This window comes from Pelobates fuscus, chromosome 4, assembly GCF_036172605.1.
Source record: "Pelobates fuscus isolate aPelFus1 chromosome 4, aPelFus1.pri, whole genome shotgun sequence".
Taxonomy (NCBI): Eukaryota; Metazoa; Chordata; class Amphibia; order Anura; family Pelobatidae; genus Pelobates; species Pelobates fuscus.
In genome coordinates, this window is record NC_086320.1 from 30943879 (window position 1) to 30963894 (window position 20016).

Sequence of the window (20016 nt, forward strand, 5' to 3'; positions counted from 1 at the left end):
ATAACATTTACTGGTTGTAATTTTTAGTACAGATATTGACATGATGATGTGATTGGAACATTGAGTATTATATTTTCATTGCTCAGGTTTGTGGTAAATTTAAAAAGTGTGGACTATAAAGGTAAACTATGTTCTAGTTACACTATGGCTACTTTACTGTCTGGACATTCTGACTGATACCACTACTGCAGATTACATGTAGGTGTAGGATAGTTAAAATTTTTTGAGAGATGCTACTTTATATGATGCAGATTTTCAGATCCCAAACTACATCATCCTAACATTACCAATAAGGTTTGGGCAGCATTGAGGCATGGATTGGATAACTGTTGCCTCAACAACATCGAGTAATGATAGCTGTCTTCTAAGTGTCCTGCTTAACATGGGCTTCTGGGCATATTTATATTCCGGAAAAGTTGACTTGCTGACTTTCCATTTACTTAAAACAGTTCTGTCGTGTTTTATTTCTTTTGGTTTTTCTTTCCTTTTCTCTCTGTATGTTGATGATTATACTCTCACCCTTGCTACTTGCCTTTATGTTTATTGTCTTCTCTTACTTGTGCTAGATATCAATACCTGGGAGCTTCCGTTTTGTTATTCTTTATAATGTATTCTGTTTGCCCTTCTGTAAGATTGATTTTACTTATGGATTGTGGGTAATTTGATTGGCAACTGAAACAGAACCATGCTTTAAGCTCCGCCCTTTGTCAAGTATTGTCAACCTGACTGCTATACATAACGAAAGGTAATAAATACATTTGTTTATGTATGTTATGAAAACGACTTAATTCAGGAAAATATTGAAAGCAGATTAGATAAAGTTTAATTTTGGAACAGAGACACTTTAAATTTGGTACAGTAAGCTTAGTGACCAATATAATGTTTATTTTTGCAAACTGTGTGGAATTAAGGCAGGAAGTCAGGAAAAATCTGATATTCTGGAAAGTTGATAAGGTAATTATCTCAAATGTTTGGGCAAAATAGCCAAACTGTAAAAGTTCCCCATCTTGGCTAATTTGTTTTCAATGTCCTTGTTAGTTCTTCATAATGTCTGTATAGTGAGCCTCTGGTAAATTTCTGTCAGCTCTAAACTGAAGATAAATACTAAAAACACCCCAATGAACAAATGTATTTCAAATTAAATAGATTTTCTTTTTTTCTGGTTATACTGATGAAAGTCCAGAATTGGACTGAAACGTCAATGCTGTAAGCTAACCAAAGTTTTGGAAAAAAATATTTTGATTGAAAGTAAGCCCAGCGAGTGCTCTCCAAGTTTGTATGTATATATATATATATATATATATATATATATATTTATATAGTTAATGCAATGTTAAACACAAATACACACACCAGTCAAGCCATAAGACTTGCTTTTACCACAGAAATCTCACTTTAACAGTGCTCCCACTACTGCAAGGGATTCTGGGTAGGCATATGCAAATGAGCTAATGAGCTAAACAAAATACCACATTTTTACACATAACAGCTGTCCATGAGTGGTTCACTGGCTTTGCTCCTCTTCCTGAGTTGTGTTTCAAAGCTCTTGTATACAGCAAACACATGTCCAAGGAATCCATGTATAAAGTGGAACTGAGGCAAAAATGTGGTTCTTTGTTGAGCTCTTTTGCATACGACTACCCAGACTCCCTTGCAGTAGTGAGAGCACTGTTAAAGTGAGATTTCTGTGGGAAAAGCAAGTCTTATGGCTTGCCTGGTGTGTGTATTTGTGTTTAGCAATGTATTAACTATCCACTTACTTCAGGTGGATGGGGTTTTCACCCACACTTTTTTCCCCACCCCAACTCTCTTGGTATATATATATATATATATATATATATATATATATATATAAATATATAGATAGTGGGAGGTATCATTTAATTGTCGATCTTTAATAAGAGAATCCTAACTCTCAAAGTCAACCATGTCATCATGTACAGAGTTAAATTTGAAGCAGTGTTTCATAGGACAATCCAGATGCTGTGGACTACATTTCCCATAAGGCCTTTACAGCCATTATTCTGGCAAAGCATCAGGAGAGATGTATTCCACAATATCTGGAGTGCCCAAGGTTGCCTACCCCTGCTATAGGACATGACATTGTCTTACCCATACCCACTTATTTATAGGATATACTCATCTTTAAAAATATGTGGTCATCTATGCCATTTTCCCTATTAACGTTTGCAGTTCCAAAAACATTTTCAGTATTAGACAACAGGCATCTAATTTCCAAGCAGAAAAAGTCAATCCTTAACTCATTTAACTTAAATTGTTTTACTCCTTCAGTTTGTTTTGTGTTATTTATTTTTTCTATTTTATAACCCTTCTGAACACTAATTGTAATAGTGTTATAGAGGTGATGGCTGCCCCTTTCGATCTTTACTTATTTTAACCTTGTGTTATGAGCAGTTTCCATTGTCAAACTTTGTGAATGACAATAGCAGAAATTATCCCATTTAATAATAATTCTAGACCTGGCTTAATATTAAGATGCATTTAATTAAGCTTTTTCACCTCCCTTTCGGTACACTTCGTAACGTTATTGACCATTGTGTAAATTTTTTTTTTTTTTTTTTTTTTTTTATAAAATATCTGTTGAAGAATAATTATTGCACTGATACATTTTATAGTTCTCTATTATATCTTGAGAAATATTAAAAATGGTTTAAATTGATGCATCTATCAATGGACGTTTCTTCAGTGCCCAGTTTTTTCTGTACTTGTAGTTAATGTATTTCAAATTAGGGCGCAAATTAACAACTCTCTTTTGACATGCTGTTCTATAGATATATATTTTTAAAAACTTGAAAAAAATCTTATAACTAAAGTACTTTTATTTGCTTTTCTGAAAAGATTTCCAATAATGATGGAATTGTCATGGCATGGATACTCTGGGCTTTATTCAATGTGTGACTTGCAAAATGTGGGTTAAAATACCAGTCTGAAGAAAGAGACTGTGGGAGATTGATACTAGGAACACAATTATTTAGGGCTGCTGCGGGAGGTAATGGGTATGGTAGATTCATTTTTTCCACTTTTGTGCACCCCGTCATTTTTGCATTGTCAGTATTTTTTGAACAATTTTTCATGCACTTTTTTATTTGCTAACATTCGTATGTTGTGCAAGCAGCACCTGATGCATTTTGTTTTTTGGGGTGTGAAGGATATAAATTTGGCAGTATGCAGAAATATTAAAAAAGCAAAAGGATTAAAGGACCGCTATAGGTACCCAGACCTCTTCAGCTCAATGAAGCGGTCTGGGTGCCAGGTCCCCTAGTGTTAACCCTGCAGCTGGAAACATAGCAGTTTCAGAGAAACTGCTATGTTTCACTGAGGGTTATTCCAGCCTCTAGTGGCTGTCTCACTGAAAATCACAGTTAGAAGATGCTGGACATCCATAGGAAAGCATTGAGTAATGCTTTCATATGGGCTGTTTGAATGCATGCCCGGCTCTTGCCACGCATGCGCATTCGGCGCTGACGTCGGCAGGAGTTGAGTTCCCTAGTGCCGAGGGAGCCCGGCGCTGGAGAAAGGTAAGTGTTTAACCCCTTCAGCCCCCTTCAGCCCAGCAGGAGTGGGACCCTGAGGGTGGGGGAGGACCTAAAGACCCTATAGTGCCAGGAAAACAAGTTTTTTTTTTCCTGGCACTATAGTGGTCCTTTAAGCCACTTCATCAGCTATATCAGCTATATGCCTTTTATCATTCTGTATTACCAACATTCATTGAAAACCGTTTTTTTAATAAATATATAATGTTTTTGGAACTGTTCTAGTAGCACAAAGGGTGAACTGGTGCAAATATTATTTAGCCACAAGATACAAGTGTTTACAAATATTATAAACTTATTCCTATTAGGTTACAATATTTCTAATTAGAATGCCTGGATTATGGTTTCTTTTCAGCAATCATACAAATATAATTTGTTTTGTACAGGTCTATAGAGAGAATAAAATAATTCAAGAACTGTATTTTATATATATTTATATATATAAAAATTTAAAAAAATGATATAGTTAATTTGAATCCCTCTAAACAATTTGTATTTGACACAGCAACTTTTCTTTGAAAAACTTTTTGGCACGTGGTAGCCCTTCTCCCTCCATCCATACTTTACAGCAACTTTTGAAGGTCAAATTCTATAGCTGTATTTGAGCAGACACTATGATTTGAAGGGAAGGGGGCTCTGAACACAGTAAATGCACTAGAGTGATTATCTGCAGGCTGGATCATAAAAAGTAGTGTACGGCGGTTTAGCATAACTAGGCATAATGAAGGTAGCCATATATTCTGCAAACATGTTATCCTTCCCAATATTTCTGTAAAGGGTGAGTGATTACAAATATATTAAAATATAAATGTAATGTTAATATAAAAAAATAATAATATAATATAAAAATTGGTATTGCACAGGTATATGTTAAGTATTAGAACAATTCCCTGTATTATGTTTCATCAGTTTCAAAACTTTAAAGAAGACTTTTCCCTCTATAAAATCATTGAAGGTATTTTTAGGTGTGTACAGACGTACTTTGTTTGTTGACATCATGGGTTAAGGAAGGGGGTGGTACGAAGCACTCAAAACCAGGAGACTAGGTATGTTATTGCCTAAAGGGTTTTTTTTTTGTGTTTGTTTTTTCTCCCATCAATGAACCGACTCCAGCCCCAGATATCAAAAATGCAATTGAAGTAATGAAGAAATTGTTTAACATAGCGATTGCTTTACTACAAAAATACATATTTTTTTTTGGTATCGATGTGATTAGAACATTTGGATTTGGAACAGAATTTGCTACAATTTACTTTTTAACCTATTTGGATGAATACATTTATGTCGATTTAGACTTGTTTTGTATGTGATATGTTTATGTTTAAAAACCTATTCTATACATTTTTCTTAGGATATAAAAATACTCAATTCTACATTTTATTAACTTGTTTGAATTAAGTATGGTGTTCTAAGTAATATTCACAGTCTACATTTTGCATAAAGTTATATTCCAAAGGAAGTTCTGTGTGTTTTGGGGTCAAGAAGGAATTTTTTCCTAGATTGTTGCAAAATTGGAGGCGCTTCAGACTGGGCTTTGTGCCTTTTTTTGGATCAACAGCAAAAAACAAATGTGAGGAATGCTGAACTTGATGGATAAAAGTCTCTTTTCAGCTATGTAACTAGGTATAACAAAGAAAATATAACATTGAAATAATCTAGGAATGATATTATGTTTAGGAAGACAGTATCTTACCAACAGAATGTAAATATAATGTTTATTTATGGACATTCACTTACATTAGATACAGTAACAGTATTGGTTCTATTTTAGTTGTGTAAACTCCCTCAGAAACCTACAGATAATCCCTAAATGCACTCAATGTGTTCAGAACCACACTTTCTTCTTCTTATGTATCAGAATGCATCAGGGAAGTTGTCCATCGAAACGTTCTGTACTATGCGGGAGGAAGGATGGAGGTTGCTACATTCAGTCTGTCTTCAGAGATACAAAATTGACCAAATGGAAAGAAAAATTAGTCTCTTAACAGACTAAACTAAATCACAGGTAAAAAAGCAAGGGTTCTTCCCAAGGGTTCTAAATAGAAGTTTGCAATCCAAAACAAAGGCACATATTATTGGTAATGTGTCTTGGTCAAATATATCGAACAACTAAGGTTTCTGGATTCCCAGAGTCACCTCATTCGTTAACAAAGACTTGAGAAAGAGTCTACTTTATTTAAACATTACCATAATGATGTGATAGAGGTTACAGACTAACATTACTAGGACTGATCCAGACACTTGTAGAACCATCACCAGTTGGGTTTCTTGAAAATTGTTATTGATGACATCTGATTTAGAAATATCTCTCTAGTTCTTGAAAGATTGTTGTATCTAATAGAACATCATGAAATAATGTATTCAGGGCGGTACATCTTTTTGATAATACTGTTTTTCCCCTATACTTTAATACTATTCGATATTTACAGTATTATATTATTTCCACATTTAATCCAGCATCAAATATTTCTTTTTATTGCATTTTCATCTCCTCGTCTGGCTTTATTATTCACCTTTAGATTGGATTATGAATAAATCATTTAACTTAAAAAGCTCAATATCACAAGGACATCTGATCGGAAATATCATCAGAATTCTCATTTGTGTATAACACATTAAAAAAAACATCATTACATTGAACTTACATGCCACTCTTATTTTATTAATTTTAGAGTCTCAAGTATGTGAAAGCATCATTAAAGTGAATTCATGTTAAGTGAGTGTCCTGTGAGTGTTAAGATTGTCCTGGTGGTTAAAAGAACCCTTCTCCAGCTGCCCAATGATACCTCATTCAAAATGAATACATGCACCTGGGGATTCTATGTTGTATTATCCTCTCATCTGTAGGTGATCATGCCTACTGTATTCAGAAATAGAAATCTGGAACATGCAGTGAATCCAGGGTCATATGTCTAAAAAAACAAGTGCTAGGTTTTGGCATTTCACAATCTTGGTAAAGTCTTCTGAACCTTTTTGCAGCTCAAAGTCTAAAATGTAGCACTTATTAATTGTTCCAAATTAAATTCAGTGGATCTGTCTACCCATATGTCCAACGTCTGGACAATTAAGAGAAGGTGGTGAGTTCTGATCTTGAGTAGTATTGAGAATGCCCCCTCTGTACACCAACTAGGTTCTACCTTTACATTGTGACTTTGCATTTTTTTTTTTTTACAGTGAATAACGGTATAGACATAGATAACAGATAGTAAAGATTAAAAAACCTTCAGATCACAGTTTTCAAGCAGGCTTTCATGATTTTGAATCCCCTAATTATAACTATAACAAATATCTTTCAGATAGTTGCCTTGTATGTAGCTCCATCGGGTGTCTATTAGCTTTTATAAAAGCAGCTTATTTATTAATACCCAATGGAATGTGTTTTCAATACAATCTAGAAGAGACCATACACAGCTTGAGTCATTGAGTGATGCTGGTAAATGAAACATCCGAAAAGTGAGACTTGTTTCATTACAGAACCTAAGAGACCATTCCCACCTACCATCTTTAAAAATAACTCAAAGAACGATGCTGTCTTATTTTGCTTTTGTCACTGCACAACATGGATCAAAACTGTAGCTATCTCAGTAAATACTCAATGGACTCAAACTACATAGATGGATAACAGTCACATTTTCTCTTCTCTTTAACTGATGTCCTTTTAGGTTAAGGAGTCTTTAATTTTCACAAGAGAACAGTTCCAAAATCACTAGACATTGACAGGGCTACGCCACCTCCAGTGCCAAGTTTGGATGTATCTATTTATTAACGATGCAACCATGGTTTTCATTCAGGACATATTTCATCTCCAATGAGCAATGACTCATTTATAACTATGTTTCATTATTTTGTCTTAACTTGATATTCCAAATGTCAAAGCCTTGTTCAGTTTATTTCCACAGGTCTCAAGTTGTTCTTTGTCGAATTCCTACTTGACTTGCCACACACAATATGTATGTTCTATTCTGGAATGAAAGTTCAGATGTTTTTGTCAAGGTCATAAACCAAAGGACTGTAAAGTATTGCTTCTTTGTTGCTAGGATAAATTTCTTCACTGCAATATCTTTTGGCTCATAAACAAGACAGAGGATATATTCTGGATTACCTCAGGGCATTCTATTTATATGGATAGGTGTCAGAAGTTCATAGACAGACTCTGTATTCTCAAAACTGTAAACTGCCAACACACTGATGTGCACTTTATCTGTCTGCAATGCTCGTTAAATCATTAGATTTGACATTGTTTTCTATAGAATAGGCACCTGTAAAATGTAACTCCATTAATTAACCGGTTGACCTTGGATAATTACTAACAGCAGCTTATTTTGTAAAACTCAGACTTCTTGCAATTTACATTGAATAATAAGGAATCTGCCCAGTGACCACTCCGGTACCGGCGCACACATGAGACATATTTGATATAATTTTATTTTTATGGCTTGCACATCTGTTATCATGGTACAAATGATCTAAATAGTACCATGTGGCTGACTCATGTAGGCAAAGGTATAATGTGTTCCAAATGCATGTGACAAAAATTATGTACCTTTAGTAGTGTGTGTGGAACTGCACTCACTCCCATAAATCTGAGCCAGGGTGCTTGCTGAACTGGAATCAAACACCAGATTCCCAAAAATAAATAAAATAATAGAGGTCCAGGCACTCCTTGGTTCAAGACAGGTACTTTATTAGGAACCCCAACAGCAACATTTGTCAAGCTTGACAAAGACCTTTGGGGTCGAAACGTTGCTGTTGGGGTTCCTAATAAAGTACCTGTCTTGAACCAAGGAGTGCCTGGACCTCTATTACTTTAAAAATTACTTACCATGATTATGCTCTGTCTGGGACACACTGAGAATTTGGTTGGGTTGGCTGCCCAATGGGCAGTTTGGCCTTGTCTCTATCTGAAAGTGTCAGCATTCTATAGATTGCAAAGTGTGAAGTGCAACATTCTTCCATATTTTAGCTAGACATTTCCAGAACATCCTATTTTGCAAAATGTGTTAAGAACTGAAATTAAATGTATAATTAAAAACTTGTATTTTAGAAAAATTAATAACATTAATTTTAAGCCTGTTCAAGCATTGCGCATGAATTTCTATAAAAAGCCTAATTTGGAGGATGTTATGGGACAATGCATACAGTTCCTAATCCACGCTATTAAAAAGACTAATAAACTGTGCGAAGAAAACATTTATAGTAGCTAAGATCCAAGGGGCTTACACCAAATTACAACCCTATGATTTGCACGTGAACACAGAAAGCTTTACCATATCAGGCAATGGTTTCCCAATCTTTGATTGTCAAAGCTTGGTGATAATGTACCCATGTACCCTCATCACCTTGTTCTCAACTGACACGAGTGGAACCCAAAACATTTATTCATATAACAATAAATCATTTTCCAGGTTTGATATGTTGTAAAGACGGTGATGGCCTTCTACTCACAAGTGTTTTATTTTATGTTTATTTTAATATTTTAATATTTGTACAAAGCAAAAAGACCGGGTGCTTTGCAGTAGTAAAAAGGACTCTATCACAAGTGAAGAGTAGCGTAGCCCTGATAAAGGTGTTCTAGAGCTGAAACATTGTTACTTTTTCTCTGGAATAGACTCCTTTTTATTCTTGCTAGATGATTGGCTCTTTGGCTTTAATTCAATGGTTGAAGTTCCTTAGAGTGTGTGTCTTCCAATATCAAATGTTTGGATGACAACAAAACCACTTAACCACCATTTTATATATTAAGATACAACCAAATAATTCACTGTTTGACTGGTTTATATCATGTTCGGTTATGTGAAAGACTAAGAACACTACGTGAAATAATAATCAATAGTCCAAAAGTAAATTACTGTTATAGTTAGAGATAAATCAAATGCACCTTCCAAAATAAAATGCTTTGCCATGTGTGCTCCAAACAAAAGCCAAATATTTGAACGTCATTTTATTTGTAGTTTTATTTTTACTTAATGTTTTCTTTTCTTTTTCTAATTTAAAATTTAGAAATATTTTTTTTTTTTTTTTAAACCTCAATGTTATCATACTTTTGATTGCTTTGTGCATCTACACGTACTTGGCTTGGTACAATCCCTGGTTGCACTAACATGCCCATGACCAACAAAGGTTCACACAGTAAATAAAACTGTATTTCTGCATCTGGCATTTTCTTGACAGTACTGTAACCGGTTTCCTTTCGTCATAGGGCATAAGATTATAATGAGTATTTGTGCCTTGCTCACGACTGACTCTGTTTATGTTTATTATATTGCTTTTCAGATTTTGGTTGATAAGGGAACACAAATTTTATACAAGTGGCCTTTTAGTGCTATTTACAATATCATTATTTATTGTCGTTTTTAAAATGTATGTCGAATTTATATTCTGGCACTGTCCATTATTTAAAGAAACAAACAGAAAAAACCTGAAATTTTGCTATGTTTATTTAAATATATTATGCAACAAGTACTTCTTATCTGATTTTTTATGTTCTGTCAATAAAACAACACCACTGATTATTAAATAGCAGCTTCTTTTTTTTTGCTTAATTCTTCTGGTAGTCTTGGCAGCCATGGTAATAGAAAACCGAGTTAATTTATCTTCATTCATTTCATTTCAACCAACTTCTTATACTTCGGTGCCTTCTGCAACACTTGGTGGAAAATCTGTTAAATGAATATGGCTAAATGTTTTAGAGGATAGGACAAATATTTGGCTATCCCTATGTGCGACATGGGACGATTTACTGGTGGCTGGAACAAAAACAGCCTGTCTGTGAGTTAAAGGGAAACTCCAGTGCCAGGAAAACGATCCGTTTTCTTGGCACTGGAGGTACCCTCTCCCTCCCACCCCCCAATCCCCAGTTACTGAAGGGGTGAAAACCCCTTCAGTCACTTACCTGAGGCAGCGGCGATGTCCCTCGCTGCTGTCTCCTCCTCCGCGCTGCTCCTCCTTCTGACTCCGTCGGCCGGTGGGCGAGACTGAGGAGACCTAATGCCGCGCATGCGCATTACGTCTCCCCATAGGAAAGCATTGGGGAGCGTCCAGCGTCGCTCATTTCCCCAAATTACATTTCAATGCTTTCCTATGGGGAAATGAGCGACGCTGGAGGTCCTCAGACAGCGTGAGGACGTCCAGCGACGCTCTAGCACAGGTTTCCTGTGCTATGAAGGAGGAAGTGACCTCTAGTGGCTGTCTAGTAGACAGCCACTAGAGGTGGAGTTAACCCTGCAAGGTAATTATTGCAATTTATAGAAAACTGCAATATTTACACTTGCAGGGTTAAGAGTAGTGGGAGTTGGCACCCAGACCACTCCAATGGGCAGAAGTGGTCTGGGTGCCTGGAGTGTCCCTTTAACCCCTTAAGGACACATGACATGTGTGACATGTCATGATTCCCTTTTTTTCCAGAAGTTTGGTCCTTAAGGGGTTAAGTTTGGAAGTTAGAAAAAATATATATATTTTTTAGTTGACCTGGGATTTCACTTCCTATCAGAACACACTTACTCTTACTGCATGGCTTTACCCGGCATAAGTGGAGAGTTTTAATGATACTGGGTGAAATATTTTTTGAAGTGGTAAATTATAGTCCCAAACTATGAAATAATTTGTGGGTATATAGCACACTAATACCTTAAAAAAATAAAAATAAAATAAAAAAGATTTACCTGGCAGGAGCTCAGCAAATGGATCCTATCTATATTTTTCTTCCAATTAATCGTGGATGGATGATCTAGCATTAAGGATTGGCGTTACAATATTATCTTATTGTATTCTATGTATTATATAGTATCATTGTATTTGATATCTATTATATTATCATAATGGAGCCAGGCCCTTTAACCTAATAATACCCAGGTCCTGCCATGTTCTCTGGTCCTAATACTTATCCGTCCCCCTCTTTTTGGCTGCATAAGGATGCTTAGTCTTCTGTTCTTCTAACGTTAGTCTCCTTTCACCCTATCCCCAAGCCACCAGCGCACCCAAACTACCCCACACCTCAAAATTTAAAGCACCATCCCTCTAGTATGTATCGAGGGGAAAGCATTATATGCTAAAAAAAATAGTCCATGCTTACTTGTCTTGCTTGAAGATCTTCTATTTTCTCTCCTTGGTTTGCTTGGCTTCGTATATGGTGGGAATAGAAGAGGACGAAATGTTGCAGGGTAATGTGGAGCCATGCAGTGGCTGAGGAAGGCATATCGAAAGGCACAAAGGGTAGGAGAGATATGGACAAACACAAGAGGCAAGTGTGAACGACTCTGCAATGGGAGTCGTGAAGAGACATGGAGGGAAGTTAGAGCGAGAGAGGCACTCGTAGTAACGGAATGAGTTCTGAGTACAGAATGGGACTAAAGGGATACAATATGTAGGGGGGGAAAGGGGGAAGTTTGTGATCTCGGAGGGTATGAGATGAGAAGATAATTTAGACTGAAATAAAAGTTTATACTGAAATTATGTAACAATACAAACATCTTCTGTCTCTATCACATTCTGTACCAGTAATATCTACCAGAATGTTGTATTTTACTTAAACCCCTTAAGGACAGACGACGGATATATTCCGTCATGATTCCCTTTTATTCCAGAAGTTGTGTCATTAAGGGGTTAATGTTTACAAAGTATCACCTTGTCTGTAATAAGCATGCTGGATAGCTCATTATCACAGAGCTTGCTGATTTAATAATAACATTATATATATATATATATATATATATATATTTCTTCTTTTATAAATAGGAGAAATGATTCATTTACCAGTCATTCCTACAAAGTACATGGAAAATGAATCGTGCTTTAATCGTCTTTGTAGTTATTTGAGTGGTTTTACATCTTTTCCAATTCCTTTGCTTTTCATTACTCTGCACCTGCTATTACGTGCTCTCAGCCCTTAATACGGATTGCTTTAGCAACCCAGGTGCAGGTGGTGTCCAACGCCAGGCACTGGGTCACTGAATCCATCTCCAAGCATCAACGATCATGTACTGTTTCAGCTTCCAAGCAACTATTTGACATTATCACAAACAGGACATTGTCCTCCAAATAAATCTATCTGTTGGCTCAATAATACACACGATTTGTGCACTCAATTATACGTTATGCAAGGCTGAAACTGCACAAATTGGGATAACCGCTATTCAGTCTAATTACAAAATAATGCTTGTTTAAATGAAAGTATTGGAACATTAGAGTTAGGAGTGTTGAAATGTGTCTTCTAAAAGAATACACTCCGTCTGTCTGTTACTCTGTCAGTCTGTGTATGCATGTATGTAATTGACAGTTTATCATATAGTCTGTGCAGAGTCCCAGTAAGGGAACAGAGGGCGTTTTAACAAGGCTTGGGTACTGGTGTCTGATCTATTTCTCCCAGTTAGCAAGAAGCAAAAATCAGGATTGTAAATTCTGCAATTGCTCTGCAGAGCCTTTAACCCATTGAATTGGCAAATGTTGTACTGGGCACGATCCTGGATGTAGTGGTGCCATTTGGTACTTTTTTAAACCTTGGCATTGACAGGATTGGAGAAATGTATATTGTATTGGACAGTGTTCCACAGGTAATATACGTCCTCTATGAAAAATGTAACCAGTTTATGGTCTTGTCAGTTCAGCTGTGAAGTGTATGGTGCCAGTAGGTCCTTGGTCCTCAACCGCTTCTCCCGTCACCTTCTGCTGCAGCTTCATGTGGAAGCCCCGGACAGAAGTGTTGCGGTAGCTCCTTATTCACCAAATAGCTTGAGAAACGTACATATATTTCTCAGTGATGTTTTGTGAATGGGGAGCTCCTGATAGGCTGCGAGCTGATGCTCTTAGCCTGTTTGTGGTTCCACTGTCCGAGACTTCCTGATTCAAGCCTCGGACCGAGGCAGAATGATATGGACAGAGTGATCGTGTGCTGGCTTCAACACTTTGGGGTTAAACTGTTCATTAACAGTTTGAGCCCTTGACTTTAGTTAGCACTTGGGGACCTCCTCGCAGCATAGCAATTTAATCCCCATGACGTTGCTATGATTTTAGGAATGTCAATTTAAACACGTTTTTATTGTCAGATTGTATGCACTTGACCTTAACTCACAACCTAAAGAAAAAACATTCTTAGAATGCAGTGCTCCTGGGAGTTGAATTAATGATTTCTATTGAACCAGAGTCAGAACAACAGGCGTCATAGTAGGTCCATTGGTCCCAGGTGGCACTTGAATGGGGGCAAGCATTTTTGCTGCCCCTCTAGGATGTATTTTGCATCCAGTGCTACCTGGAGAAATGCATTGGGGGTATAGGAGATTCACGGTGGTATATGGGGAGATGCAGTGGAGTGTACATGAGGATTTCAAGAGGTGGGATACTGCTAGGCAGGGAAGGGGTAGGGGGAGCAGGACTATGCCCTTGACCCAACCCTGGGAGCACAGGGGAGCAGCTTTGTAGAGAGCCTCCAGGAATTTGAGTTGGCCCGCATAACCAATCAAGACACGAGCAATGCATCTGTAAAACCCAGTGATCACATTGCTTTGACATTGGTCAATTCTGGGTACACAGTATCTTCACCTTAGATGCATGGGTTTCTATATTTTGCCAAACGAGTAAACAAACTCGTTTTACTGGCACTACAGGGTCTTTAGGTTCCCCTCACTCCTGCTGGGCTCAAGGGGTTAAACACTTACCTTTTTCCAGTGCCGTGCTCCCTCTGCGCTGGTGACCTCTCCTCCTCCTCCCGACGTCAGCGCTGAATGTGCATGCATGGCAAGAGCCGCGCGCGCATTCAGACATTCCATAGGAAAGCATTTCTCAATGTCCAGCATCTTCTCATTGTGATTTTCACACTGAGAATCGTGGAAGCGCCTCTAATGGCTGTCAATGAGACAGCCACTAGAGGCTGGATTAACCCTAGTGTAAACATAGCAGTTTCTGCTATGTTTACAGCTGCAGGGTTAAAACCTGGGGGACCTGGCACCGAACTGAAGTGGTCTGGGTGCCTATAGTGGTCCTTTAACGTGTTTTAACTGAATCTCTGTGCTGCTTTACATCTGATGACATTCTAGCAACACCTTGTGATACTGGTACTTACTAATTCTACAGTCAGCTAAGCTATTAATACTTCCTTCATCTGCTACTAAATACAAGCTTTGGGTGAGAATTCTATGATATGCAACGTTCAGATTGTCTTTATTAAAGAAACACCAAACATTTATTTCTCCAATCTCACCTGGTATTGATACAAAATGACCTCTCCTTTTGATAAAGTCTGTTTTTAATATTACTCTTCCAGTGAATCTCTCTCTATAATGATGCACTATATTCAGTGTATTGACCATACCAGTAATATTAATTTACAGACTCAGAAATAGTGTCGTGGATCTCATCAAACCCAAAGATCAGATATATCTACTCTGGACCTTCCACTTCCTGTTATTAAGTTTAATTTTCAACATTAAGAAGTGCCACCACACACTGATCCATTCCTCAACATGTGCTTATGGTCATTTTTAAGCCTGCCCATCTATTTTTTTTTTTACAGTTATGCCAGACTACAACCAAACTCAGCACCTCGGCTTTCTAATTAGCATTTCTGTAATTTAAATAGTGTGATAATATGGAATACAGATGCTGGTTTAATCTGAACTAGCAAGTCACTGCCTTAGAACCGGGAAACCCAGGTTTGAATCGTGGTCGAACCATTTCACAAGTAAGTATCCTTGGGCATGAGACCTACATTAAACCATTCGGATCGTTAGCTTGTTTGAGCAGGGCCTTCTTCCCCTTTAAATATCCCCTTTCTATCATTGTACAGCACCACAGACTATATTGGCGCTATATAAATGTGAATAATAAGTGTAAACTCCAGTGTTAACTTCATATTTGATCATACTCAAGCTGTCTCTCTCTCTCTATATATATTTCTTGAACATGAAGCCTCTCAGGGTATACTGATAGTTTTTTTATATTATTTCTATAAAAAAAAATGCTTTGCTACAAGTTTGATGAATTAAATAAATTAATTGGACTGCTCACATGTGTAATGTTATCTCCTACAGTTGCTAAATTGTAAAAGAAGAGTAAATGAAATAAAAAACGGTGTTATCATTAGATGAATGCAGATTCAGGGGGACATTGACATATTGTAACACCAATCATCTCTTTAGAGTCTTTATACCATTTAGGTCACAGTGAAATGAAGCAAAGAACACATTTAGGGGCACCTACTTATCTCCGGTGAATTAAATGTTCACATGTCAAATACAAATAGATAGAAACAAAATAAGTCGTATTTCTTAGGCATGAAAATGCCCTGGGGATCACATTACCTTTTGTAAGCTATTATTTTTGCTGAGTGACAAGATAATCACAGGTTAAGAATCCAGAAGAACTGTCTGGGGCAGACCGATTGAATGCAAAACGCACAATATAGATTTTTATCAGGTCATTAAAACATTTTTACCTATTAAGTGCCATTCCATTCCATTAGAAGAACCGCTCACAGAGCAGAAGATAATGTTTCTGAGATGCATTTGTTTTTATACTCATCATAATATCTGTACTCAACATCTGTACTTATGAAATGCGCACTACGAAGTTCCACAAATGTCTGGATGTTAGTCCATAGTCTAAACATTCTAACGACTGAGTTAACCGAGTTAGTATTTGGCCAAATTCAACTAGGAGTGACTGGCATCAAAGCATATAAGTTGAGCCCTATTTAAATAATATGCATAGCCTTTGCTTGTCAAGATAAAGTACAATTTGTCAGGGCAAAGCTTAAATTTTTTTATTTTTGTTGTCACCGTTATGGGTATTTTTTGCAGAGTTGAAACAATCAACCTTTTTCTTACAATTAGCATCAATGTATCACTATGGGGTACTTATGGGCAAAGTCAGTCTTATGACATAGTAACATGTGACATAATATCTCCTTGATCCCTCTATATTACATTACTTTATTGTTACTGATTGATCTAGATAGTCCCATTATGGACATTGTAGAAATTTATAATAGTTACCTTTCACTACCCCTATTGTCACTGAAAATAAAACAATGGACCAGAAACATGGGTAGGAGGTTTCAGCCCCAGGGTAAATCTTATGGCTCCTACTGCAAGCATGTTGACTTAAACCCATCCTAAAACCATGCCCTAAGTGCAACCCTAAACCATGTTGATGGGATTCTGAGTTTTACATGAACCCATATTTATAAATTCCACAATTGTTGTTTTAACCTCAAGCCATGCTGTGTTTTTTTTGTTTTTTTTAATAATTATTCTTTTATTTTTAGTATTTTTTTGTATATTTTTGGTATAAATACATTTAAATACAAAAATAAACAAATACAAAGACATACATAACATTCTCTACTTTAACATGAACAAATTTGTTGGAGGGATTGGGATAGGGGAAGCATATATTGGGCTCAGTCTCATTGTACGGTATCTAGGTTATCCATCGGCCTCTTATTAAAATGATAATTTTTCAGAATTAATAAATAAAACGATTAGTAAATATAGCAAATCATTGTTATCCAGGGATTCATTTTTTTGTTTCCATTTATCCCAAAAATTATATTGAGATCTGAATTAAAAAAAAAACAACGTTTAGCAATGGCTTGTTCCATTTTGCACTATTTAATTACCTTCAAAGAAGATTTCCAGTTTGTAGCTATTGATGATTTAATAGTCATTAGAATATGTAGGACAAAAGATTTTTATTTAATATTTTCATATCTAAATGTAACATTAATTGCAGGCATTAATTCCTTATCAAAGAGATTTGACAAAAAAAATAGCTTTGTTTCAAAGTTGTTTAACTGGTAATCCCACCACTTGTGTCTAAGATCCGCCAAAGATTCAGAATATCTCCGACAATAATATTCTTCAGAAGGGAACATTTTCTTCAATTTATAAGGAGGTAAATCCCATCTGTTTAATATCTTGAAGTGTATACTTAAACAACCATGCTGTGTTAACCCCTCTATACACTGCATTAAACCCTGCACCCACAGCAATACCCCCACTTTGTGCTGTATAATTAATGTGGTGCATTAAGGTGACACTGTCGCAAAGATGTCATATTTTTTTATAAGCTTTTGAAGATTTAATATTTTTGGATAAACTTTTTAAACTATTTTAACACTATTTAAAATGTAAAAAAAAAATATATCGTTTTTAAAATATATATATCAACATATCGAAATAAATATAAAAATACTAAAATATTCAAAATAATTTCAGAATAATAAAAATTTTAAAAGTTTAATGCAAAACTATTAAATCATTTATAAAGTTTATCCAAGGTCTTAATTGCAAAGGAATGATGGCACAATTAAACCCAACTGGGGGTTGCAGACCCTGGGATCATGGCAATATCAATGGAACGAGATGCATGGATACAGTGGAGCTGATTAACAGTATGTAGGGCCCAAGCTATTCATAATGTGTATATTGGTAAACTATACAATAACACAATGATATCAAAGACCCTTTAATTCCTACACATTATAGATTAGAAGTGCATTTTGTTTAATTATTATGTATTCAAGCACAAAACAGCTTAATGCACGTCACGCACAGAACTCTCGCTGATAAAAAAGAAAAATAAGACATACAAAATTTCGCACACTTTAAGCCACATATATTTACAGTTTATTTGTCTCTAAAATATAGCCTGCTGGTTTAGCAATTTTGGATGCATATTTTTTATCCTCGGTCCTTTTGATACAATTATACTAGTGGAACATTTGGCACATTTTGAAGCCATATACATATATCCACAGTTTATTTGTTTCTTAAGCATAGCCTGTTGATGTAGCTATGACTCTACCCCACTAGGTCCTTATTTTAAATTACACTTGTATATTAAATTTTTTTCTCCTCAAGAGGGACTATTAAAGAGTTTTTTGTTTTTTGGCTACCTGCATGTAAGACCCCCCCTAGTAGGTACCTGCAGTACAGCCCTCTGTATAACATAAGCCTGGGCCTCATAAAATTGCAGAACCAGCTACACCCAGGACTCACAGCACACAACCCTGCAGGACTTGCCATAAGCAGAGCCTGGGCCTCATAAAATTGCAGAACCAGCTACACCCAGGACTCACAGCACACAACCCTGCAGGACTTGCCATAAGCAGAGCCTGGGCCTCATAAAATTGCAGAACCAGCTACACCCAGGACTCACAGCACACAACCCTGCAGGACTTGCCATAAGCAGAGCCTGGGCCTCATAAAATTGCAGAACCAGCTACACCCAGGACTCACAGCACACAACCCTGCAGGACTTGCCATAAGCAGAGCCTGGGCCTCATAAAATTGCAGAACCAGCTACACCCAGGACTCACAGCACACAACCCTGCAGGACTTGCCATAAGCAGAGCCTGGGCCTCATAAAATTGCAGAACCAGCTACACCCAGGACTCACAGCACACAACCCTGCAGGACTTGCCATAAGCAGAGGTAGCATTTCTGGATGCTCATCTTGAATACCTGGACTTCTTATTTCTCCTACTTTTGTTTCAAATTATATTTCTTTCTATCTCCATCCCCCACAGTATTACTGCTTAATTGATGACTATTGCACCCTCCATCCTTAACTCTTGTTTAGTTAAATGTTTGTTTTGCCAGTGTTAGTTATTGCACTCTATGCCTCATTAATTTATGATGTTCCCTATTTATGACTTTTTCCTATCTTATCTCTCACTTTCCCTCATATATCCTTAAATTCAAATTCCCTTTCATTTGCTTTTCCTTGATTTTGTTTTTAACAGCCCAATGATTCTCCACCCACAATCTGCTGTATCTAACCCCAGATTCTCTCCTTTATAGCCTGGGCCTCATAAAATTGCAGAACCAGCTACACCCAGGACTCACAGCACACAACCCTGCAGGACTTGCCATAAGCAGAGGTAGCATTTCTGGATGATCACTTCCCACCCACCCTACCCCACACCCCAAACCCCCCATGGTAATCATTACATTTATAGATAGCTCAAATTACCTAGCTTTCCTGTTAAACCAATTATGCCCACCAAGCCCTCCACACCCAAAACAAGCTATACTCACACAACACCTCTTTAACCCTTAACCCTCCTAACCACAGCTCTTAAAAACACAGCTCCTACTAATGTTCTCACTTCTATTTTTCACTTTCTCTCTCACTTCCCTCATCATTAAAATCTCTCTATCATTTCACTTACCTGTTCCTGCTAACACCATCTTCATTGCTCCCTCCCTGCTCCCCTCATCTCTGTATTCATCACATGCACTTTACTCATATTTATCCAGCCTTTCTCCACACACCCCTCCTAAATCCCTTAAATGCAAGCTCTCATCTCCAACATTTAAATCTTACTCGCACCTTCTCTTCCTTTCCATCCTACTACTCCTAGCAGCAGGTGATGTCTCTCCAAACCCTGGTCCCTCCACTACTCAGCCACCTGGTTCAAACACCAGAAACCACAACAACCTAATACCCATTCCATGTAATTCTCACT